The 26160-nt window shown below is 44.0% G+C and overlaps 1 long non-coding RNA gene across 1 annotated transcript; it reads left to right on the top strand.

Annotated features, from left to right (window-relative positions):
* The first annotated feature begins 259 nt into the window (after positions 1-259).
* On the top strand, positions 260-25777 carry LOC122463583. The gene is made up of 3 exons (XR_006287067.1): positions 260-581; positions 1488-1593; positions 25233-25777. It is a non-coding gene; the product is annotated as an uncharacterized LOC122463583 (long non-coding RNA).
* The last annotated feature ends 383 nt before the right edge of the window (positions 25778-26160 follow it).

Below are 26160 nucleotides of genomic sequence, written 5' to 3' on the forward strand. Positions count from 1 at the left end.
CGTTTCTATGATTCTATGACAGTCCCTTGTAGGAAACAATGGTGGAAGGAGGAGGTCTAGGTTCAGTTCTGAAGCCTGATACAGAAGGATAAGTTACTTGTGTCTCCCTCTGTAAGCTAGTACTTATCTACCTCACAGCAGTTCAGAAGCTAAATTTATTGTTGTTTGTGAGGTGCTTGGATGCTATGGTAATATGGTTGTATAGATACAGGGTATTTAGTTGTGGAAAACTGAAGTGTGATTTATTGTTTGCATTGCATTGTCTACCTGTTACAATGACATTAATCTTAAATCTAAACCAGGAGAAGCTTGAAGTGCTGCAGGGGCAGTGCAGTCAGCCATGAGGTGAGGTGGTGGGAAAGTACAATGATACTAACAGCAGTCTCCAAACTAAGTATAGAGAATATCTGTTCATGCTGGTAATACCTTTCTTAAAGGAAAAAGAGCACCCACTATAGCTGATGCCCGGAAAGGCACTAACTGGCTTCAAAGGAATCTGCACCCAGTCAAGCTAAGCCCAAGAGAAGATTGCTGTGAGATCCAGTGTTTGAGAGTGAGAGGAAGGAACTGAATGCAAGAAAGTAAGTCTAATTTGTCACTCTAGGTGGATTCTTTCAGTTGTGTAAGCCTAATATGTTACTCATTTTACCTACAAACAGGAATTTGAAAGTTTAGGCTCATATTCTTTTCTTCTATCTGTTCATGTCAAAAATTTAATAATTTTTGATGCATGATAATTTTTTGGGGGGGAGGCTTCAGTTATGGTAATTGGTTCTTTTTACATACTTCTGCAGAAATCTCACTCCTGCATAAACATCTTCCTTGCCAAAGCAATCCAACAAGTCCCCAGAGTGTACTTTAAAATCTCTCTCTCTTACATAATATGTCATGTGACCTTACCACTATTGAAATACTTTGCAGCTGATTTCTCACATCTCCAGCAATGCTGCCTAGTAGGAAACGAATGAGTAAAATGCTGTAAACAGAGGAAAGAAAGGTGTTACTTTAAATATAAGAGTACGTTCCAAAAGCCGGCTACTGTTCTTTCTGTTGAGGTGTTGCCCTCACATATTAAGGGTCCTCACTTTACCCAAGCTGGTGGGCTAGCATAATATTAGCAATGGTTGTTACACTCAAACTGTGACCTTTAGCAGGGCACTGGCTGGTGGATGAGTAGGAGGAATATTTTCTTCCCTGTCCTCACATCCAAACATGGGAAGTTTACAATATCACGAATTTAGAAGATAAATTTTGCATGGAAATAGTAATGTGGCCATTCAGTTATTGTTTCTGCAACTGAATACACTCTATAGCTTAATTGCACACGATGTCTATGTTAAAAGAAGATTAGTACATTTATAAAGTCAAATGCTCAAAAATTAGGAAATATCAGAAGTAAGGTAGCCTGTGCAATCTTAATTTGACCTCCTTGTGCATGCATTACAATACAGTGTTTAATTACATGATGTCTCACAATTTTTCCACAGGACCACTGCCTCGTTCAGTGCACAGGACGGAAGACAATCAATTAATAATACTTAGCTCTTGTAGATCACTTTTTGCCAGTACATCTCAAAGGAGATCCTTACTAAGGTCAGTATCATTGTCCCATAAAAACATAAACATAAGAACAACCATACTGCATCAGATCAAAGGTCATCTAGCCCAGTATCCTGTCTTCTGACGGTGGCCAATGCCAGGTGCTTCAGAGGGAATGAACAGAACAGGTAATCTAAAATTGAGACCACTTGATGAAGTGGGGAAACTAAGTCACAGGGAGGAAAATGACTTGCCCGAGGTCACCCCACCGGCAAGTGGCAGAGCTAGGAAATGAACCCAGGTTTCCTGAGGCCCAGTCCTGTGCCCTATCCACTAGGTTCCGCAGGCAGACCTGCCCAGTGGCTATATCAGCCTGTATAATAAAGAAGACTCTGGTCTATAGGATCCCTTTTTAATATATTGCAGAAGTTGGAAGGTACTGTGATTATTGGGACTGCTCAGTAATGAAGTACTCCAAATCCCTAAGATGCCAGGTGCACTGCAACTCTGATATGTCATATCAGGGTTTGGCCCTGCGTGATAGGACACATGCCAATGCTCAGCCTGGCCTGGTCCTTTTTGATGCCTTGGGACTTAACCTCTTCACCTACCAGGGCTTTCTCAACCATTGCCCCAGTGCTGTTATGGCAAGCTGATCTTATTTGTTTTTCTCAGGACCCAGGTAGGGTTTTAGCCTGTTGTAGTGTAGGACAAAACTGTTCCCCCCTCCACGCCCTAGGACAGGGGATAGTTCACAGTGCACCTCTGACATCTAGTTGACCACCCTGTATGGGCCTTTGTACTTCTGTTGCAATTTAGTACTCAAACCGTTCTTCTTTCTGTGATCGCCTTCTTGGTACATCTGGACATATGTTATTAAATCATAGTGTTCCTTCTGGGTGGCCCTACTCTGGTAATGCTTTACTTCTTGGCAGAGTGTGCTGAGAATGCTGCCAACTGCGTTAGCTAATCTGTGGGATTAGCATACCCTTCTATCACATCTGCTCATTCTCCAATTCTACTGGGAGAGTAGTCTCACACCCAAACATCACCATATGTAGTGTGTATTCTGTGGATGACTGTACATTATTCCTGCAAGCATTCATGACACAGGGAAACAAGCTGTCATAGTTACATTGATTGGCATCTACAAAGGATGACAACAGCTGTCAGTGTACAGTTCAGAAGCTCCACCAGCCCATCTACCTGTGCGTAGCAAGGTGTAGTTCAGGTCTTATTTGTCTTGAGCAGGCCACACACCTCTTGGAAAAACTGTGACTCAAAGTTTCACCCTTGGTCAGTATGCAAGGAGCAAGATGTGCTGTGCACAGCAAATACCTTAGCAACTGTTCGTGCTTCTTGCTCCAGCAGTGGATGAGTTTCTGCTCACTTGGAGAAGTAGTCTGTTTTCATAAGGATGTATCGACTACCTCTCTGTGACAGGTAGGGGGTCCCAAAATATCCATAACAACCCTCTTTGGAGGACAGCTTGTATGGTTGGTAGCCATAGGTGTTCTGGGTATAGTGTGAGCTGTTTTATGAGCCCCACAGGTATAGCAAGACTTTATTTAGTCCTTAACAGATCTGCACCATCCAGGGCAGTACACCAACTTTGAACCCTCTGGGTAAGCTTCTCTATTCCTAAATGTGCCCCCGGTCTTGCTGCTATGTAATGCCTTCAGAATCTCAGGGACTGATCTCTTTGGGACCTCTACCTGAATGTAATGGCCCGTATTCTCCACTGTCCAAGGGTGCCTAACAAGTAGCCCTTGCTCTAGGTGTAAAATCAGGCCAGGCTACTCTATAGTGGCATATGCCTGTGTCTGCCTATGCCTCTTCTTTCTTCCTTCCAGTGCCTCATCTGGGAAACTATTGGGTCTGTGGCTTGTGCCCCCTTCAAAGTTGTGGCTCCTTCATTTTTCATCACAGCCTCTGCACCATTGTTGGTGTCCTTTGCTTCTGGGGTTAGGGCTGCTGTTAGGCTGGCAGTTTTTTGTTCCCCAATCCTGGCTTCCTTACTGGCACTGTTCAGGTTCAGTCTCCTAGATAAGGCATTAGCATTAGTTTGCTGTTTCCTTGGATGGTACAGTAACTCCTTGCTTACTGTTGTAGCTAAGTTCCTGAAAAATGCGACTTTAAGCAAAACGATGTTAAGCGAATCCAATTTCCTGATAAGAATTAATGTAAATAGGGGGTGGTTAGGTTCAAGGGAAATTTTTTTCACCAGACAAAAGACTATATTATATATATATATATATATATATTCACACAGTATAAGTTTTAAACAAACAATTTAATACTGGTACACAGCAATGATGATTGTGAAGCTTGGTTGCGGTGGTAAAGTCAGAGGGTGGGATATTTCCCAGGGAATGCCTTACTGCTAAATGATGAACTAGCACTCGGCTAAGCCCTCAAGGGTTATCCCATTGTTGTTAATGTAGCCTCAAAGTCTACAAGGCAGCACGAATGGAGGGAGGGGAGACAGCATGGCAGGCAGAGACAGAGACACACACCGTGTGTGAGAGAGAGATGTTCATTGCCCCTTTAAGTAGGTGATCCCACTCTAAGTACACTGCCTTTTTAAGTAGATCAGCAAGTTGAGGCAGAAGCTGCTGCCAGCAAGCTCCCTCCGTCCTGAGCCCTGTTGTGTTCCCCCGCCTCTCTATGGAGATGGGGTAAGCAGGGGGGAGTGGGACACCCTGACATTAGCCCCCCTCTTTTCCCTGCCCCCGCACAGCAAGCAGGAGGCTCCTGGGAGCAGCTCCAAGGCAGAGGTAGGAGCAGCACATGGCAGTGGGGGGAGGGACAGCTGAACTGCCGGACAACTGATAGCGTGCTGGGCGGCTGCTGCACAGGGAACTTAGGGGAGTGGGGAGCTGATAGGGGGGCTGCCGGTGCTTCACAGGGCCATCCTTACCCATATGCAAAGTACGCAACTTTGTAGGGCACCAGGAAATTTTGGCCACCAAATTTCCTGGTGCCCTGCACAGCTGTGTGCTGCTCCAGTCCCTGCTCCGCCCCAGCCCCCGCCTCTGCTCCACCTCAGCCCCGCCTCTTCCCACACCTGCTCCGCCCCAGCCCCACCCCACCCCCACTCCCCTGAAAACTCCAGAAGCGGTTGGGGCTGCACTTACCAGTAAGTAGAGTGACCCAGCCCCAGCCTGCTCCGCTCCTCTGGCTCCCAGCCACACCGCCGGCGAGTGCTGTGGGGTGGTTCCTCCCTCCCCCCAGAGCAGGGAGCCAGGGGAGCAGAGCCGGCTGGGGCCAGGTCACTCCACTTCCCGCAGGAAGTGGCCAGCCCCCCTGCGGAGGCCTGGGGCGGGGCCCCACACAGTCCCCCATGAGGGGGCTGCGTAGGGCACCAAAATAGCTAGGGACGGCCCTGATAGGGGGGCTGCAGGTCCATCCTGGTTCCAAGCCCCCACCAGCTAGCTCCAACGGCTGCTCTTCTGATGCCTGAATTCAGATGTCACACGGTGTTTGTTATATCTAAAATTACTACCATGAATGTGGTTGACATCACAAACTGTGTGTAGTGTGGCTTCATTGAATGAACCAAGCACAGTGCTGATGTAAATGATCTACCATACTGGGACACAAACCTGAAATCCCTTAATCACATGATTAATCCAAACAATGCTGCTTGTGAGTAAGAAATTGAGAGTGGACCTTTTAACACGTAGGGATGGAAAATTATTTTTTCCAGATTATGTAGTGCTATAGCTTGGGGGATTCAAATATAACGATAAACCACAAAGCTTTATACGAAGAAATGTAAGAGCTCAGATGATGATTGTTATCTCTTGTTGATGTTGCAGGACCCAGAACAAAGATCTTGGCAGATGCGTGAAATAGGAAGCTGTTCGGTTTGGAAATTGCAAATACATTTCAAACCCAAATATTTACATATCAGTTTGTATTCTACTTAGCCCCTGCCCAGACCTTTGTTCTGGGTGCTGTTGCTTCTACAACCGTTCAGAATACTAATTCTAAATTATGGGACCAACATGGACAGAGGTAGCCATATCCTATCTTTTTTGGGGGGCTTGGGGGTGGGGGTTATCAGCTGTTTCAGTGGAAATGGAAAACCCTGAACCCGGGTCTTGGCAGGCAAGTCAAGGAAGGACTGACTTTCCAATATTTAGTTTTAATATATATGTAGATTTGAAGATTGCGTATATCCTCTTAATGACTTCAAATTTTATTTAATATTTAATTTTTGTACTTACAAATGCTTTGCCATTCACCCTTAATATTTGCCTGAATGTCACAGGGCTGCTGAATGTGTTATAAATCACTAGGTATTAAAGGGCTCAGTCTTGCAAAACCTTATGCAGAGTCATTTGGACTGTTCATGTGAGCAAGGGGCTTGGGTCCTAGTACAGCAGCTCACAAACCAGCATCGTATACAGGAGGTCAAACTAGATGATCACAATGATCCCTTTTGGCCTTGGAATCTATGAATCAGTGATGTGTGATTCATATGAAGCCACACTCTATTTTTTCAGGCCTGATCCAAATCACACTGAAGACAATAGGAGTCTTTCCATCCATTTCAGTGGGCTTTGGATCAGGCCCTCTGATCTGATCAGTGGCAGTTATATCCCAATTACGATGGGAGCTGCGGGAAACGGCGCAGGCCACAGGGACATGCTGGCCGCCACTTCCCACAGCTCCCATTGGCTGGGAACAGTGAACTGCACCCACTGGGAGCTGTGAGGGGCCGTGGCTGCAGATGGTCAATGTAAACAAAATGTCTCATGGCCCACCAGAGGATTACCCTGATGGGCCACGTGTCAGAGGCTGCCGATCCCTGGCTCAGCACCTCGCTCCCTGTTGGTGTGAACTGCAAGACAATGTAGACATGCCCTACAACTATGTTGCTTAGTAAATAGATGGACTTTATTTGTTAGGGTGATGGATTCATATGATCCTTTATGAAGTTATTCTTCTAAGATCTGTTTGAAAGTTGTTGGATGTCAGATATGCAGCATTAGTGAGACAAGGTGGATGAAGTAAGACAAGCTTTTAAGCTACACAGAGCTCTTCTACTGGTCTGGGAAACTAACTCAAATTGCCTCTGCTAAATACAAGATTTGAACAGAAGTTGGTCCAATAAAAGATATGACCTCACCCACCTTGTTTCTCTAATATCCTGGGACCAACACAGCTACAGCTACATTGCAAACAAGATAGGCAGCATCTCTGTTTTCATTTACAATAAATGGCCCAGCAGTTGTCACATAGTGGCAAAATATGATGGTATGATAGCAACACTAAACACTGGCAGGTACAGGAAAGACAGAGGCCCCTTTTTATGCAGTAATGCATATCTTGATGCTATGGCAACTATCTGTCTCCTTGAGCTTGTGGAGCTAAAGATGAATGTGTAAAAGGATAATGTCCGTTTTTAGGCCAGTTGGTCTTTCAGGCTTTATTTCTACACCTACTTCACTGAGCTGGTTGCAAGTGAATTGTTTGAGGTAATTACTTTTTTATACCTTCATCTCAAAAAAAACCCTGGCTTCATTGTCATTTTAACATTTGCTTCCGGAAACTACTTTTATTGTTTCTGCCTCATTTCTACTCAAAGTTATTTAAAAAAACAAAAACAAATCAAAAGCAGTGGTCTAAACTGCTTGCATTATTATGCAGTTTTCTTTTTTCCAAAGGGTTTTTAGCCACATCAAGATAATAGCCAGAAATCTAGTTTAAAGATAATCTTGCTTATATTATATTTTCCAAATCCTTGATAGCTTTTAAAAAAAAATGTTCCCTAAAATACGTCCTGCTTTCTTTTGTCTGACCTTGCGTGGCTTCTTAACCTCTTCTGTGCTGCATTACCTGCTCCCCATTTTTACCCATATTGCTTAAACCTGTCTACTTTTGAAATAAATTCAGGCTTTGTCAATTCAGGGGGGGGATCTAGGAAAAACTGAGCATTTTATTGCTAGTGAGAACTTACAGTACTACTAAAAATCTTTCTGAGACCAGATCTTGTAACTTGATATACTTTAGTCAAACACACATTATTGGACTCACGACAGGAGTGACTGGATGAAATTCAAAAGCCCTGTGTTATACAGGAGGTCCCTTCTGGCCTTACAATCTATGAAACTTGATTTTCCCGCCTCATATTGGCATCATCATTCAACATGGAGGGGGAGCATAGGGACAGAACACTACATGAATGATGCAAGCTTTCTATAGTAAACATCAGAAATGAAGATGCATCACTATTATCATTTAGCTTGCCATGGGATAGCGTTTAACCTGTCTGCAGAAATCATGACAGATATATTCTCCTGTTTTTCACTATACTTTCTTATTGATAACAGGAACCTTGAAGCAGAGTACATCTAAAATAGTCGATCCTTTGAGAAAAACTGTTGTAAATAATTTTTAAAATATCATCTTGCAGAAAGGGGGAAATGGTAATTTAAAAGTAATGACTGATGCCTTTATTTTAATGAGAGCATTACTGTCAGGTCTGGTTAATCTAGGCTTGGTTTATCTGTTTACATGGCAATTTCATCATAGAGGTCTGATCTTCCAGATAGGGAGAAAGAGGAAGGTCCCTATCTGTGGAAGCTGATTCCTGAGTTCAGGAAAAGGAAGCCCACAAATCCCATCCCACAAACAGGAGAGATTTCACCTTCATGAGCAGGTATATAAGAGGGTGGAAGACAGAAAGCACCTCACCTTATCCCTTCAGTTCAGATACAAATATATAGGAGAGGGGATGTCTCTGTACAGGGAGTCCATCCCTTCACTGTGGGAAAAGATCTAGAATGGGAATTCTACCCAGGGATTCCCGTACTCCAGGAAGGATGAGAGGGAAGCAAGTGGAAGAAGTTGGGGGGAGGGGTGTTAGGACAGTGGGAACCTCATGAATGAAATGTAGAGGAGAGCACAGGAAAGACAAACCCCAGCACTGACTCACTCAACATCCCCAGTGCCTGGCTTGCCCATCCTTTCTCTCCCATCCCACTCACACTCACCCAAAGTCACTGTGCAGCCTCATGGTCTTGGGTAGGTGGGATGGATGTTTGGATACCTGATTGAACAGGGACAAGTGAAAGATGGGGAACAGGGCTTGAGAAGTTTGAGGAGGCTCAGAGAATAGAGACTGGAGGTGGCGGTTCCCCTGGTGTAAGAGCTTATGGGAGGAAAGGGAGGCCCCTGGGCTAGGATCCTCAAAGGTATTTAGGTTCCAAACTCCCATTAGACCTGGGCCGTGGTGCCCTCTTCCACCTGGCAGTTCCACACAGGAGCTGAGTATACTCTGGTCCTTTCAGTGTTAAGAATAATTTTTATTTTACTAAATGGAAAGCATGTGACCTCTCCCATATGTCTGATATTTTAACCCTAATATTTTGCACATTAAATAAACATTGGAGAGAGTGTATTTTTAATAGGCAGCAGCTGAGGTTAAAGCTAACATCTGGGGCTTAAGGAGTGGCTTAAACCAGAGAAATGTAATAGTGCTTGGTGGGTTTATATAGAGATGTATAAATAACCAGATTACCTAAATTGTAGGCAGGCAAACCCCATAGCTGGCTGCATAATTAAAAAATACTAATGCCAGCTGTAGCCATTTCTGGACTGGGGTCTTAGTACATCTCTGCAACAAGCTGATGGTTTTGAGGCTAAAAAATACAGCAGATTATATAGCCATGTACAATACTTTGACATTCGGTTTGAAAATAACCCGAGGTTTGGACAGAGACGGTCTCTGTGTAAAAATATTAAATCCAAAGCTCCACTCTGAAGACAAATCGTCATTTGCTTTCTTGTTACCAGTTCCTGATATACGATGAAGTGGGGTTTTGCACTGCATTTTTTGTGCATGTGTCACCTGCTGAACCAGCTGCAAACAGCAGATCTTTTGTCATCTCTAGCCTTTTACTTTTGGTGATGCAAAATTATGAACTGATATTCCCCACCCCCACCCTTGTCTTCCATATTTAGTAATTGCTATTCCCCCCAAAAGGGAGCATGAAGAAAGATAATTGTGCTTGCTTGAGACATTATGCATAAAAGCACTTAGCTATTTTTTCTTCTTAATGATAACCTGCCTTCCTCTTATGGGACAGAGTATGTCTAAAAGGGATAATTCAGGGCAAAGGATTGGTTATCCATATGGAACTCACATGAGCTTGGACCAGCAGATACTGGCTCACTGCCTTACATTTTCAGAGAACATTTAACTGTAGCACACAGTCTAAGCAAGCTGATTAAACACTATACTGTGCAACAGTCTGTGTACCACCCAGACACGGGTGAGAAATGTAGATTTGTGTGTGTGTGTGCGCGCAGAAAATCAGATGTTCTGGATTTGATTCTCAGGTACAATGTGATTCTTTTGTGCTATTCCAACAGTGCATAGCATCTGGAAAGCTAATATAACAGGCTACTCAGGTACTCCCCTGAGTCTCAGGAAGTATAGAGCCACAGTAGTCCCTGGGTTAGGATATGGTCAGTTATTCCTGGTTACCTCAATGATCTTGAGACTCACTGGGTAGCCAGGCTGTAATCTGATGGGTTATCTCACCAGCCCAGGCAGGAGCCAGTGCCACATCCGAGTCCCTGCCTCAGGGCACAATTTATTGTTTAGAACACAAAACTCATGCTAATCAGAAAAACACAGCAATTCCACTGACCAAAATGGGCTGCTGTCTCCAGAGGCTTTCCTACAGGCCTCTCTCAGCCCCAGGAAATGTAACATACCTTTGTCTTGGATTCCCCTACTGAATCGTGACTGGCAAGTAGCCCTTAGCCCTTTCCTGGATTTTTTTCCTTGACACACAAACATAAATTACAAATCCAGGGGGGTGCTCTGGTTAAAATCATAAGCAATAACAATTTTTAAAAGACAGCACCAGTGTCCTAAAGACTGTGTGGGAAAAGGCACAATGGACAGCTCCCAGGCAACAGCAAGAGGGTGCGTGGTGTTCATTGATCACTTAGGCCCAGGTCCACAAAGGGAGTTAGACATTGTGATCCTGAGCGTCATGGAGCCTAACTTTTTAGGCGCCTAGAAAATCACAGGAACAACACTGTGATCTACAAAGCCTGAGTTAAAGCATCTTGGCTCTTCTACAATGAATGGGGAGAGACGGGTGCCTTAAACTGCAATCCACAAAGCCAGCATGCTATGCAGGGAGCCAACTATGCTAGCCAATGGGAGATGGTGACCAGAGGGGTGTGTGCTAAGCCCCACCTACCTCCCAGAGATGGGTGCCTAAATCCAGGTTGCAGGGAGGCACCCAGCTCAGCTTGTGATCCACAGACCAGGGGAAGATAGGCATTCGGTCACCTAAGTCACATGCAGGGCCCAAAACAAAATGGCAAGGGAGAGTTTTTCCCTGATAAGCTTTACCCCAGAAGTTAGGGTACTTACTAGTGATGTAGTGTAGGAGACACCTGGTTCAAGTCTCTCTTCTCCTGAGGGAGAGAAAGGATTTAAGCAGGGGTCTGCTACCTCACAGGTGAGTGCCCTAACCACTCACCTATAGATTGTTCTGTTGTGGTGCTCCGTCAATCTGTCCTACTGAACTTGTTCCACTTTAATTAACGAACTGAATAATTAAATATTAATTGCACCAGAGAGAGCAAGAATGGCTCTATAGCCTACTGGTTAGGTCACTCACTTGAGAGGTGGCAGATCCCAGTTAAATCCCTTCTTCCCCTCAGGTGGAGAAGGGTCTTTAATCGGTGGAGGGGAGGGGTGGAAGGGCAATCTTCCACATCCTCTCCACTAGGCTAAAGTCTAGCTCTCCTCCTTCTGCCCCCCACCAGACATTTGTGTGAACTCGCCTAAGAGGGCCTAGCTGGTAGGCAGCCTCTGAGCATGCCTACCGGATGGGGCCTCCCACACATGAATTAGGTGGCCCAATTTGTGAATTATTCTGAGGCTTACGTGGGAGAAAGGAGTCCAGATGCCCATTTCAAGGCAGCCGTGCATGTGCTCAGGTGGGAAGATTGGCAGTTGGGTGCCTAGAGTGAGACAGCAGTCCACAAGCCCAGATGCAAAAACACAGGTGCAAAGTGAGTGTAGGTGTCTACAGCCAAGCATGAGTTTTGTGGATTGCAATGGGGGGTTAAAAACAGGACTTGGGCACCTAAGAAACTTTGTGGATTGCACCCTGAGTGCTTAAGGGGTTTTCAAGGGTTCTGGGTTGCTCTGTGTCTAGTTCCTAATGGCTGTGCATAACCATAGCTTCCCAGTGTCCCATCCAGACTCTGGTAAGCTCAGCTCTTAAAGGCACAGTCTCCAAAACCACATCTTCCCTTCCAAATCAAAACTTAACACTTAAAACCACCATTAATTTAACACACAATTACGAATACTTATAACAAATCCAATAACTAAACTTACTAAGAATGCTGAGTTAGTCTTTGGGAGGCCCTGCACCATTGCTTGAACCTGTTGGAGTCTCCTAGATTATGAGCACTACTGTTGTCAGGAGGCAGCAGTTCCACTTGTTCTGGTTGTTCCATGGCTTGGGGCTCTGTTGGCTCAACCTGCTGAGATTATTGCCTGTCTGAGACCTTCTTGGCCAAGCCAACCAACTCACCCATCTCTCCCTCCCTTCGGGGAAGTGGAGCAGGTGTTACCTCTTTCTCTGTGTCAGTCTAGAATGACAACTTCAGGTGACCACAGAGCAACCTCTTGGGGCACCATAGCTGTTTGTGACCATAGCTTCCCATCATAGAGACACACAGTGACATTTTTATGAAGTGGTGACAGCTACCTGGACCGCAGATCATACCAATTTTTTTTTTTTGTTTTGCCTTATCTGTCTCTTTGTTTGTCTGCACGTCCTCAGTGACTCTGACATCAGTTTCTAACAGTGCAGGCAGGCTTGTTTTCAGTTTTACGAAACTGAAATGTCAGCAGGTGAGAATGCATGCTTCACTGGTGCTGTTGTGAAATGTAACAGTGCTATAAATGGATCAGCGTCAGACACTGCATTCTTTTTTTCAGTGTATTTTTTTTTTTAGTAATTTATTTAGTATTGTTTTTCACCAGTCAGTTGGATCGAAGGTAATGGGGACTACCAATTGCATGTCTAAATCTGTACCTCCCTGCAAACTATTTAAATGCATGCCCAAACTGCAGTCCATTCTCAAACATTACTATGACACATATACCATTTTCCAGTAAAAATAGATTTGATATGTACAGTCACCTGTTTTGCTGAGGTGTCTTCTAGTAAGACTATCAGAGGAAAGTGGAAATAATAGTCTAGGACAACTGTATAGTCTCGTCCCACCCACCCCCCCATCACCATAAAAATCAACATCTTTTTCCAACATTAACAAATCTATGCCGACCTTGCTGTAGCGGGCATTTTTTTCTGTATCATCAGCTCTTTCATCTGTATTCTTTTGAGAGCTTCCCTATCCCATGGAAAATGTTTTCACATACTTCCTCAATTGTTTTGGTCCCCTGCCCATCCAATGAGTGCACCCTCTTGATCAGGGGATAAGGGCATGACACTTTTTTAACCCAATAATGAGCAGTCTTTTCCCATGGTACTATCCAAAGTGTGTGTGTTATTTACCCATACATTTAGTTCTCATATGCTGTTAGTCAGGATATAGGGGGGATAAGCTCACCACTGTAAGCCCTGAGTTTCATTCATTTAGACTGTGGTACCTGGGCCTTTTCTTTTAATGTAATAACACTGTTTCTGGCAGCAGAATGGATTGCGCACCAGGATCCAACTTCAAAATAACGTGCTCCATTTGCTTTGAGATTGACAGTCCAATCATCTTCTGCTGCAGTATTGGCCATCATTCCTGTGAAGAATTCTTCATAGCTAGTGGTGCTGTCAATGTCTTCTTTGTCCACATTGGGTATGTCTATACTGTAATTAGACCCCACCGCTGGCCCATGCCAGCTGCCTGGGGATTGCGGGGCTTGGACTAAGGGGCTGTTTAATTACGGTGTAGACATTTGGGCTTGGGCTTGGCTGCAGCCCAGCCTCTAGGACCCTGCAAAGTGGGAGGGTCCCAGAGTTTGGCTACGGCCTGAGCCCAAAGTCTACATGGTGATTAAACAGCCCCTTACCCAAGTTCCGCGAGCTGGAGTCAGCTGGCAGAGGCCAGCAGCGGGTTTTAATTGCAGTATAGACATACCCATTGTGCACAGTCTACGGGTGCTCTAAACTCTTGAAAACTGATGTAATCTGTTGCATTTCTTGCATCTTTTCCTATATAGCTGGCATTATCTTAGCCTGTGTTTGTTACCACAGAGTATGAACTCCAACTGTTTTTGGACTCCAACTTTCAGCTCCTTTCAGCATGCCTTTCTGCCTCAGCTCTCTCTTTTTGTCTTATTTTGGATTCTCTGTCATATCTACAGAGTCAGAGCACTGTCCACCCTATGTAAGCTTTATTCTAGATGGGTTGACTTCCTTTGCTTGGCAAATTCTAATTGTTTTGTCAAGGGTTAATTCTGGGTCGTCCAATAGTCCCACTCTGAATTTTTTGTCCCAGATCCCAATCTGGTCTCTTATCAGGGACTCATTTAGCCCCCCAAAATTGTATAACTGACTCCTCAGCCTCAGATAAGTCACAAACTCTTCTATGGTTTATATACTATCTATTTAAAAACATCTCTCATTTTTACATAGAGTGCAATACTCCTCACGTTTCTGTAATACTGTTTCACAGTTCTCCTCCTCTCCCTGAGTTACCAAAATCTGTTAAAACACATCAAGTGCCTCAGAACCAACTATTATCAGAAATAAGGCTACCCTCTTAGTGTCTTTCTTTTTTGCTGACACCCATTTCTTGCAGATACAGAATGAAGCATTGTTTAAGCTGCAGTGTATTGAAAACTGTGTTAAAATTGTAAATCTATCACTTTAAATTCTCAGGGGGTTGCCTGGTCCTGTTTGCAGGCAGTGGGCTTTGTAGGGAAACATGCCATCAGATTTGGTCAGCAGACAGACAGCCAATACTAAGGTGAGGTGAACTGCACCTCTCTTTTTTAGGGAGCAGCCTGCTTTGACTATCTCTGTTTTTGTTGGTGTTATTGTTCTGAGTTCTAAGAAATAAAGTAGTGTTACAATTCAATCTTCCAGCTAGAGTGTTTATATTTTTATCTAACTTCTGATACCATATGGTGATCAGTGATCATTCAGTACTTGAGGTGCTTGCAAGTTTGTTCTGTATCCATGTCCAGCTGGCTGTGCATAGAATCATAGACTATCAGAGCTGGAAGGGACCTCAGGAGGTCATCTAGTCCAACCCCCTGCTCAAAGCAGGACCAGTCCCCAATGTTTGCCCCAGATCCCTAAATGGCCCCCTCAAGGATTGAACTCACAACCCTGGGGTTAGCAGGCCAATGCTCAAACCACTGAGCTATCCCTGCCCGCCCCACCACCCAACAAGAGATGCAACCAGAATTTTCTTCAGGAAAGGGTCCAGGTTTCCTGCCAAATAGCGGGGTCACAGCATGCCTTATATTTCCAATTTCCTTATCAGCAGGAATTCCTTTTCAGCAGCAGCAATTTCCTTCCCGCTTTACACATATTGCATTCCAAGAGGTGTACACATGTATATGGGGGTTCCTCTTCCTCCCCTTCACATTGCTACAAACATCCTCACCAAGCCACCATATCTCCTGCTGGAGAGGGCCCAGAAGCAGAAGAGGTAGAGGAGGGCAGTATGAGGAGATGGCAGCCTGAAGTTCTGGACAGCACAGAGCTAAATCTAGGAACTTTTCCTTCTCCCGTCCCACTGGGAAGACCAGGACGGTGAATTTATAGTAGTTCTGGTCTATGTCAAGAGGAGGGGGGGACTTGGGTCCCTTGGGTCCACTCCTTTTGTTGCACCCCGATCACAGCAACAAGAGCTTCACAGCACCCTGCCTAGACTCTGCAATGCTCAGTCCTTAAAGATACAGATTCCAATACCACAGCAAGGCAAGCTACTTAGCCCATCTGAGGCAGTGAAAAGCAGCCAGAAAACTGCCCTAAAGGGGCAGCCAAGAATTTCCTCAACATAGAGGAAACTTCAGGTGATGCAAAGCCTCTGTAACTGATTCTACATCATCTGCCTCCCACCCCTTCTGCAAAGAGGGCATGTTGGGAAGCAGTGAGGGGCAGGGAAGAGAGAGGCCAGGTCAGAGCACACAGTGCTCCACCTAATTCTTGGCTCCACTAATCAGAGGCTGCCGCAGAATAATTTACAGTAGCCCAGAAACTACTTTAAATTATGCCAGGAGCTGTTTCAGCTTCAACTGACCTAAGAGCATGGCGGGTGGGGGGTATGAAAAACAGCTTAAAGCCACCTGCCTCTCCATCCTAACTACACTAATTACTGAGCCCAGTGTCTACCTCTGAGTACACAGGGGCCATGATCTTGAAATGTACTGTTTATATAGGCACAATGTATTGCAGGCTATACCCCTTCCACCCCACAGGTAGAAGCAATTGTTTTACATAGTTTTTTTTCTTTATAGGTTTTAAGAAAAAATATATACACTCTTAAAACCGTTTTCAAAATCAAACCAAGATCACATCTGGTCACATCACACTTCAGCATCTGATTCAGACCATATTGATTCTCTGGCATTATGGCTCCATTTAAAAATAAATATAACTATGATTAATACAGCGTAATAGCTACAGTGAGTTCCTAATCATAGGTCAAAAATATAAAACTCCAACTGATAGAAATATATATTTTAGAACTGTACCCCAGAAATACTAGTTGTTTGTCTAATGGCAGCCAAGTATTATATTTCAGAATATTACAATTATTTATACATTAATGCATTTAGACAGTACAGTCCAATTACACTGACTACGGCTCTTTCAGATATCTTGTTTTGTTACATGATGTTTTCGCCGTGACCGTCTGCATCATTGGAGAAAGTGGTTCAACATTATAAGTCACATCATGTTGTCTCTGAAACATGGACTCTGCGGACCAGATTCTTACCTAGTTTAACTCTGATGAAATCAGTGGGTTATAGAATAATCTCAAATGGATTTACCTAACAAATCTATTTCTTTGGTTTAGCTGCAGGGTCACTTGCCTGAGAATGTGGGGAACAGGTTGTAGTCTTGCCTCTGTCACTTCTCCCTGCAAATTAATTATTTGGCATACATGTCTGTTTCATTCACTGAGGTACGTAGAGGCCCCAGTGGGACCATGTATACATAAGAAATGTTTCAGGGGTGATTTCACTATCCTTTTGTTCATATCAAATAAAAAAGGGAATAATCACACCCTAAGAAAACAATTTTTTCTTGCTTCAACAACTGCGTCTTTCACCTTTAGGAATAACCTTCATTGGATTAGTGAAAAGAAATGACTTGTTCAATTTGGAAATCATAAAAGAAAAGCAGTGACTGCGTCAAAATGTCATCTGCCAGGGATGACCTTGTAATTAAATGAGTAGAAACGGCTGAATTTGCAAAGAAGGTATGAGCAGCAGGAAAGAATAAAGCTATTATTGCACAATACTTGAGCACCATGGGTCTGATCCAAGGCCTACTGAAGTCAACAGGACTCTTTCCATTGACTTCAATCAGCTTTGGATCAGGCCCTATGTCCGCAGATTTTTTTTGAAACTCTGGTGCAAGCGCTAAACCATATAATTGAATATTAAGAATCAGATTGATCTGTGGGTTTGGGATGGATGGTTTGAACTCAGAGGTATACAAAGCTTGTCCTTATAAAGGATTTTCTGCTGGTATGGCACCTCCAATTTACAGATGTTTCACGGTGCATTTAACATACAGGTTTCCTGGGTAATATGATGCAGAAAACCATTTGTATGATTTTAGCTACATTTTCAAAGGACTGAAGTTTATAGTAGTCAATCTTCTAAAACTAAACCTGCAACTGTACTTCTATAGTTCTTTCATTTTATTATGTCAGTGTGATTAGCAGTAGTCTCAGCTATTGAGCTGATTCAGTGTGGTGACGTGATACTGGATGTGGACACCAGCCCATTGGTAGTACTGTATACAGCTGTGTAGATCTGTGTTTGATTTCTAGCTGTAGGGCCAAATTCAGATCAGTTGTAAGCAGGCACAAGTATACTGACTTCAGTAGCATTCTGCCACCTTATTCCAGGGTTAGTTTCTCATTCCTTGAGCTTTCATGGGCTAGTACTGCACTCTAATATGCCATAATTATGTATTAAGCCCAAATTCTAGTGAAGGATTTTACCCTGTGACCTTCTGGCTCAGCAGTATGAGTGCCACACACTGAGAGCTTAATGCAAAGCACACTGAAGTCAATGGAAAGACTCTTGTTGCCTCCAGTGGGTTTTGGATCAGGACTTGAATCATAATGACATACATGGGATGGGGAATATTTCTATCCTGGACACCTGCTATCCTTTGGAAGCTTAACAGTCTGATCCAAAATGAGTTTAAGGAATTCAGCAGGTGGGTTGTAACTAACCAGGAAGGACTCCATGCTACAGGAGCGCCCTCATTGTCTCCTGTTATACAAGTATTTCTAATATTATATAGCAATGGTCTCAGTGAACCACAGACGGCTAGTAATGGATGCTGATGAAAAAAAGGAAAATTGTAGACGTGATTTTTTTCACTTTGCGTGCTGCAAGGGAAAAAGGCTGCTCAGAATTCTCACCAGTATAACGGACAATATGAAATTCACACGTGATGACAACTTTCCGGCACAGGAATCTCTCTACAATGCTATGATGGGCTGAACAAAATCTACCCTGGACCCTCCAGAGCAGGAAGGAGGTGAAGGTCTATCTAGAGACACCTGCCAGCAGTATCAAACCTGGAGGAACAGGTCTCCTGTTGGGGGGCACTGGGGTGAGAAGGAAAGAATTATTATTATTTGTATTACTGTCGAGCTTTGGCGCCCCAGTCACGGCCCAGGACCCCACTGTGCTAGCTCTGTGTGAACACAGAATCCGGTTTCTGTGCCGTACTCCCCTGACGGATGAATCTTGGAAGTGAAGCAGAGAGGGCCTGAGAGTTCTGCTGAGCAGCGAAGCCTAGAAAGAACACTTCATCTTATTCTTCATTCCTTTGTAGTAAAGGCACATCTCAGGAAAGGAGTGGGTTTTGGCCCTACATTGAATATGTGGTCTGTGTTTTAGCACACAGGACACAGAGAGCCTGCTGATACAGTAGCTGCTGCGGAAAAAGAGGGGGCATTGAAACAGTCACATAGAGGATACAGATATTTCAGCCCTGCAGCAAAGCAAAGGAGAGCACTTAGTGCAATCAGAAAGGAATTCCAGGATGAAGGTATCTTGGTATCAGTTTTGTTTCCTGTAAAGCTCCAGGTAATTCATGCTGTTCTGGGGCTTGGCCTGAGTAAACAAATGTCAGCAGTCCATTAAGGTAGTGACAGCACAAGATGAACAATCTACTAAATGAGCTCTCAGTGGTATATTAACTAAATAACTTCATCAGTTGCACTAATTAAAGGATTCAGGGCGTGACTCTGTCCGGCCTTGTGCCAGTGCAGGCGGGGGAGAAAGAGGACATAAGGATTCCTTCTTCTTCTCTCCTTCCCTTCCATTCCCTTGCACAGGGACCCAACACATCTGCAATCCTGGCACTCCCCTAAGATCAAGGACTGTGAGGCTAGGTCTGCCAGTAGCAGTGGGCTTCTGAAAAGAGATGAGGAGCAATTGCCCACCACCCTCCTTCCTCACCCTCCACCAGTGCGGGCACCACATGAAGAGGAGCACAGACTGCGGCTGTTCAAAATGTAGCAATGCAGGTAGAGCCGGGTAAAATTGTTTGGACAATTTATTCATCAGAAAATGCAGTTTGGATCGATCCAAAACTATTTGTGAATTGGACACAAATTCCACTAAGAGATAAAATTTTGGGGGCTACAGTCACAAAAATGCGTGTGTGTGTAGGGAGACCTCCTTATAACTTTTAGCCCAGCAGTTTGGACGTTTACCTGGGTTCAATTCTCCCTTCTGCATGAGGGGGAGCAGGGATTTGAAATAGGCTCTTCCACCTCCCAGGAACCGGACTATGGAGCATTCAAGGGAAAGGCTCTCCAATCTCTCCTGTTGAAGCTGTCCCACTTTGTATAAATAGGGCCCTACCAAATTCACTGCTATGAAAACTGTGTCACGGACCATGAAATCTGCTCTCCCCCGTGAAATCTGGCTAGTGTGTGTGTGTGTGTGGTGGTGGTGGGGGGTCGTGGTATTGCCACCCTTATTTCTGTGCTGCCTTCAGAGCCGGGTGACTTGAGAATGGAAAGCAGCAGCTCCTGGCTGGGCACCCAGCTCTGAAGGCAGCACCACCGCCAGCAGCTGCACAGAAGTGAGGGTGGTATTGTATGGGGGAAGGGATCACTTTTTCCAGGGGGTAGGGCTGGCCTTATGGGTGGGTAATGTGGACAACGTCCCAGGGCACTGTGGTGGGGAGAGGACACAATGGTCACCCTTTCCCCTGCACACACAGCCAGCCCAAGGCTCCTTTAACCCCCAAGTGCTGGACCCGGAGTCGGGGAGAGGCAGGGCTGGGGGCGCCCTAGCCAGGGGCGCTTACCTTGCACCAGGCTGTAGCTGCTACTCCTGGCTGGGGAGGGATAGGACTTTCTATTCCCTTGCATGGGCCACTCCCAGGGCCAGGTCATACCCTCTTCTGGGAACTACTCCTGGCTGCAGGAAGCTCTGTGACTGCTGGCTGGGAGTAGAGCTCTGAATGCAGCCCCACCACCAGCAGCAGCACAGAAGTAAGGGTGGCAATATCGCATCCCCCCTCCAGTAGCCTTGCGACCACCCCATACAACCCCCTTTTGGGTTGGGACCCCCACAGTTACTACATTGTGAAATTTCAGATTTAAATATCTGAAACCGTGAAATTTAAGATTTTTAAAATCCTATGATCATGAAATTGATCAAAATGGACTGAGAATTTGGTAGATTCCTATGTATAAATAATTAAATATTGATTGGTGCATGGGCTTGACATTGTGTCTTTTACATCTCAGTGAGTGCTCTGACCAATGGGCTGTAGCCTGACACTCACTCCATCTCTAGCTCACTGACTATTCAAATGTCATTGGCATCTGGGCCCACAATAGCACAGCCAAGAGGCAGGAAGTCTGAAAACTGTTCAGTAAGAGAAATGCAGGGACAAACTGGGCAGTTATCCTCATTCGAACCAAATACTCTGTAGCTGAGAGTGGGGAAAGGTAACTCATAATATGCATGCATGTGCAGTCACCTAATTCAGCAGAGCAACAATATGTGCACAAGAACAATTCAATCCACTTGACCTAGACAATCATTCAGAAAGATGAGGAAAAAATGTCATTCAGTGGGTGAATGTGCAAAACAACCTGAAGGGATGCCAACATTTTACAAGAGCCGTTACAGAAAATGGTTAGTACATTTGCAGCTGACCGGCTTTATGAGAAAGAGACAGTTAATAGAGCACCTGAAGAAAGAGATAATGTAGTGTATCAAAACCAAACATTTGGGACCACTGAATAGCTTTTAGATTAGTCCTGTTAAGGCTTCAGTGTTATGGAATGGGAATGATTTTATCACATGAAGATGCCTGGGAAAGTTCAGCCTTGGTGGACAGTGATGAACTAGCATCTGTTTTGAAAGAAGCATGATACTGAGAACTAGACATCCTGCCCTAACCTGAACTGTCAGGGTCCTCTTTCCGTGCTGAGATGAATACTACCCAAAACATCAGCTGTGCTCATAAGGAGAGAAAAGGCTTCGCTTCTCTATGCCTTCTTTTCTGCAACAGTTTATAGGTTTGAGGGAACCTCAAGTATTCAAGCACTTAGAGGTGCTGGAAGGAGGCACCTCTGTATAAATAAAGGATCAGATGTCTCCAGGACTTTCATGCTGTTGCCTTTCATAAGCATTACATTCAGTTTCAAGAGAAAAAAATATATATATTGTACTGTGTATTGCCAGGCAAGAGGGAGAGAAACCATTCAGCTGTGCAGAGGTGCACTGAGAATCAGACGACTCATTACTCTTACTGTTATAGACCCAGGAAATGAGAGACCTAGAGTTGCTGCAGGTAGGAGAGTGTGTAGCTAGGTGGCAAAAGAGGACAATTGGCTCCCCACGGAAAAGCACTCATGTCTTCTGTCACTTCATCCAACAGGTGGTAGCTCTCTGGGGGAGAATATTCAGCTGTTTTCAGTGTGCTTAGCAATTAATCAACATTTCTATAAGGTGATAATTCGGAGAGGTAACAAAAATAGTTAAAATGCATCAAATTACTCCATCATATAGTGCTTTATGCTGTAGCAGGTGTGGGATTGATTTGTTCAATGCTTTTTCTTCCTAGAGGAAAATTCTTGGCCAGCTGATGAAACACCTAGTTTCAAAGGATGATAGTTTATGCAATAGCCTCAATTAGAAAAAAGTGTCACTCTAGATTTAGACAAACCCAATCCTCTCCCACTGAAACTGATGGAAAAGCCCCCGTTGATTTAAATATGAGTGTGATGAAGCCCCTACGTTTGTAGTGGGGAGCTGGGAGTAAATTATGGCACCTACTGACTTCTCAGTATTCTGTTGTGGTTGTTCTTTCTGGCTGGAATAACAGAACACAGAAGTCTACCGACCTAAAATAATGTGACTTTGAGACTGCTGCCTGAGAATCTGCTAGATGGAATGTTTTATGACATTCTTCTCCTGTGCTGCATAATGGCAGTACTACAGCTTGCCTGCACCTTACACATTCATTGAACACTTTGGTGACTGAAGGAAATTGAGCTAGGTATTTATGGTGTTCTTGGGTGACTTTATTAAAAAAAATTCAATGTTTGTAAGTAATCTGAGCTGATAGGAAGAATTTTGACAGGTTATTTAAGATAGCATTGAATGTTTGCATTGAAATGACTTTAATTCAGTTGCCTAAAGTTTTACAGCTGTTCCACAAAGGCTTTTAATGCAGTGGGACCACTGACTTTTCAAACATACTTCTTTTTTAAAAAAAACGAATAAAGCAGTTTAAAATATGACCGTCCTTCCTGCATCAAAAGAAGGGCAGTGAAATGCTTTCAGACTGCATGAAAACTCATGATATGGCAAAAATGTAAGATGTATTAAAAATGAACAAACAGTTCGCTTCTATATGTGACCGTTAAGCAATAATGAGAAACAATAAAGAAATCTCTAAACAAGTCATGGGGAAGGAATGTGGTTTGAGCATTGGCCTGCTAAACCCAGGGTTGTGAGTTCAATCCTTGAGGGGGCGATTTAAGGATCTGGGGCAAAAATTGGGGATTGGTCCTGCTTTGAGCAGGGGGTTGGACTAGATGACCTCCTGAGGTCCCTTCCAACCCTGATATTCTATGCATAGGGAGAAATCAGAGAGGCAAATAAATTCAACTCACTGTTCTTGGTCTAAGACATTTCCTGGTGTTATACCATCAAGTGTGCTACCTTGAGTCATTGCTCTAATAATAGGTCTCAGGAAATGCACCCAGTGTTGGATTCCTCTCTCCCTTTCATGGGAAGTCTTCACATCTTCTCTGTGCATATTCATTTCTTGCATGAATGGAACTCATATCAGACTAGCCTTTCATTTACACAGACTAAGTGTGGTGTACTCAGCTATCTGGAGACAAGCGACCCCCAAAGTGGCTCTTGCGGACATTTCTTGAAAAAGAGTTTTTGATTCCCTTCAGGACAGCTGGTCCCACTGATGAAAGTGAATCCCAGAGACACTGATGATGGCAGGAAGAAAGGGTTGGAAATAAAAGAAGAAGCTGCAAAGAGAGATGAAGGCATGAATACTGGGAACTTCTGCTATGGTTTTTGCTGCATAATTTTCAAGTAGGACTCAGGAAGGAGGCCCAGAGGAGTTTCTTGCATATTACTCAATGCAATTAAGGATAGCAGAATCTAGCCCTTAATTTTTCAGTCTTTTACACTGCATAGTATGGTTGTAACCTCCTTGTTACTGCATTTGAAGTGGGAATTTTTGGCTCTAGACCATGCATAGAGGTTTGTGGCTGTAAATATATATGCCATCTGCTTTGGCTTTTTTGGAAAACCATTTATTCCAAAGTAGTTAACTGACTGTTCCAAACACAACACATTTTCTAGATGTTTCACCATGTGTTGTACATTAGAAAAAAGAAAAGGCCTTTTTGATCTCATGCAGTATGGTAATCAACAGCAAGAAATGGAGGCCTAAGATTTAATAGCCTTTAGGAATTCTTGCATATAAGATTACACACTTATTTTGTAAAGAGACAGTCTGCTTTGAGCTTTAGCCTCCCCTTCCCACAATCATTACATCATTCATGTGCTTAGCTCTTAGGCCATTTGTGCTGATATTGCTTTCTGTCAGTAATCTGTGAACAGAGCTCCCTCATAATTAAGGTCTGCCATTTCAGTGTAGTTCAAATTGAACACTTTACATTAATTTTTTGAAGTTACCTCTAGATTGTTTGAATTTCTTTGAAAAAAAGCATAATTAGGAACACCAGACTGTAATGTGAATTTTCCAAAAATAATTGTGCTCCCAGAGTGTCTGATTTCACAGATTTTTAAGACACAGAGGAACCATAATTATTCTCTAGTCTGACTTCCTGTATGGCACAGGTCATAGAACGTCACCCAGAAATTGCTGCAGTGAATGAAATTATTCTTCTTTATTATCAGGTGAACTCTACTGAGTCCCATAGCTTGTGGTTGCACTGGACCATATACTTTAGAGCAGTGGTGGGCAACCTACAGCCTGTGGGCCGCATGTGGCCCATCAGGGTAATCCACTGGCGGGCCGCGAGACAGTTTGTTTACATTACCTGTCCACAGGCATGGCTGCCTGCAGCTCCCAGTGGCCACAATTCCCCCCATTCCCAGCCAATGGGAGCTATGGGAAGCAGCATGGGGGAATCCTTGCTAGAAGGCATCGAGGTGTGGCAAGGTCAGTTGCAGGGTTTCTGTGGAGGCCAGTAAGACTTGGGAAGCATGAATGAGGACAGCAATGTTAAGCCCTGGGTTTTACCAATTCTCACTCTTTTTGGGGAAGTGGAGTTAGGCAAGTCATCTTGGTAGTCAGCAATGCAGATTTACTCTGACAGGGCCCCCATATTGCATTGGAGAGAAGTTGCTAGAATTCTGTTGCCTCAGATGCACCGTTCTTCAGACTCTGCCTTCCACTTGGTATGAACTTTGGCTTTAAGGGCCCAGAATTCTGCTCACTATTACACAGCTGTAACACCATTGATTGTTGTGCAGTTACTCAGCATTTAAATCGGTGTAACTGAGAGCAGAATGTGGGCCAAGCTGGTCGTGGATGGTGCACTTCCAAACATGATCCAGTACCACAATGAAGGATATTCTGAACTATTTTGATGCATCTTGATCTTTTACTTGGAGTACATAGCTACCACCCTGCACTCTTTGGCCTCACATGCATGGCTGTACTCTCTACAGTCCCATACATCAAGAAAAAAAATCCCCAAATTAGTGAATCAAATGTTTTTATTGAAAGGACTGGTTACAGGTAGCACTAACAAGAAACCTGTGGCAGTAGTATCCTAGCATCTCACCAGAAAACAAAGTTGAGGAAGAGCAATGAGACAATGCATGGAAGTCTTCCCTCATGTTGTCTGCTATATGCCTAAAGAGAACTCTTCCCTCTCTGGGGCAGTTAATCCTACACATTTCCTGGGCACTAAATCACTTTAAAAATCTCTTTTGTATGCAGAACCAATCTCTGGATTCTTCTCTGGCTTCCATGCTCTGGATCTCTTCTGCCAAGCAGGTCCCTTCTGGAGTGAAAAGTGCGATCACTCATTAAATAGGTTTGATTCTGAATCCAGTGTTTTGCATTTCTAGCAGAGAGTCACTTAAGACTGAAGTGCTGACATGAAGGAATTTTACTCTAAGGACCCCACAATCAATTTTTTTGCTAAATCTAGGGAGGATGTTACTTTTTGCCTAAAAGAAAGAAGATGCAGAGGTAAAGTGATTTTAGTTTTCTTACTAGAAGAATTATACCTTTTAAATAAGTATGGAACTAAACTGAGACTATAACATCAGCTTAATCAATTTCTGAACTCCAGCTGTACTCTGGAAACAAGAATTAATTTAATTCCTTGTTCTAAGGGAAATAATTGCTCATGACCTTATTGTAACCCATTCAGAGCTCCCGTGAGAAATCAAGTAAAATCTCATGACAGGTGTGAAATTACCACAGAGTAACTGCAGAAATAATAGAATTTAAGGCTCCCTGCATCACAGCCTAACATGCCAGAGAAGTTATTGGTAATGGGGACCTGTCACAGGATGCCTCCCTTGCTACTTGGTGAACCTCACTGCCTAACCAATTCAGATGGTATCCCAATCCCAAACACACACGACCATGTTTATCTTTCACCAAGGTGTGCATTTATTTCCCTCTTATATACTACTGTAATACTTGTGCAGTACCGGCTTACAGAATAGTAGGCTTCCCTCATTCCCCAGCCCAGGCTCATTATGAGCTTCTCTTGATCTGCCCTTTGCCTGGACGCCCCATCATCTCAGGCATTGGCACCCTGAAAGCAGGATTGTCTGGCTATGTAGACTCCCTCCTCAGGCCCTACGCTACCAGCACTCCCAGCTATCTTCGAGACACCACTGACTTCCTGAGG

This window comes from Chelonia mydas, chromosome 1, assembly GCF_015237465.2.
Source record: "Chelonia mydas isolate rCheMyd1 chromosome 1, rCheMyd1.pri.v2, whole genome shotgun sequence".
NCBI classification, from domain to species: Eukaryota; Metazoa; Chordata; order Testudines; family Cheloniidae; genus Chelonia; species Chelonia mydas.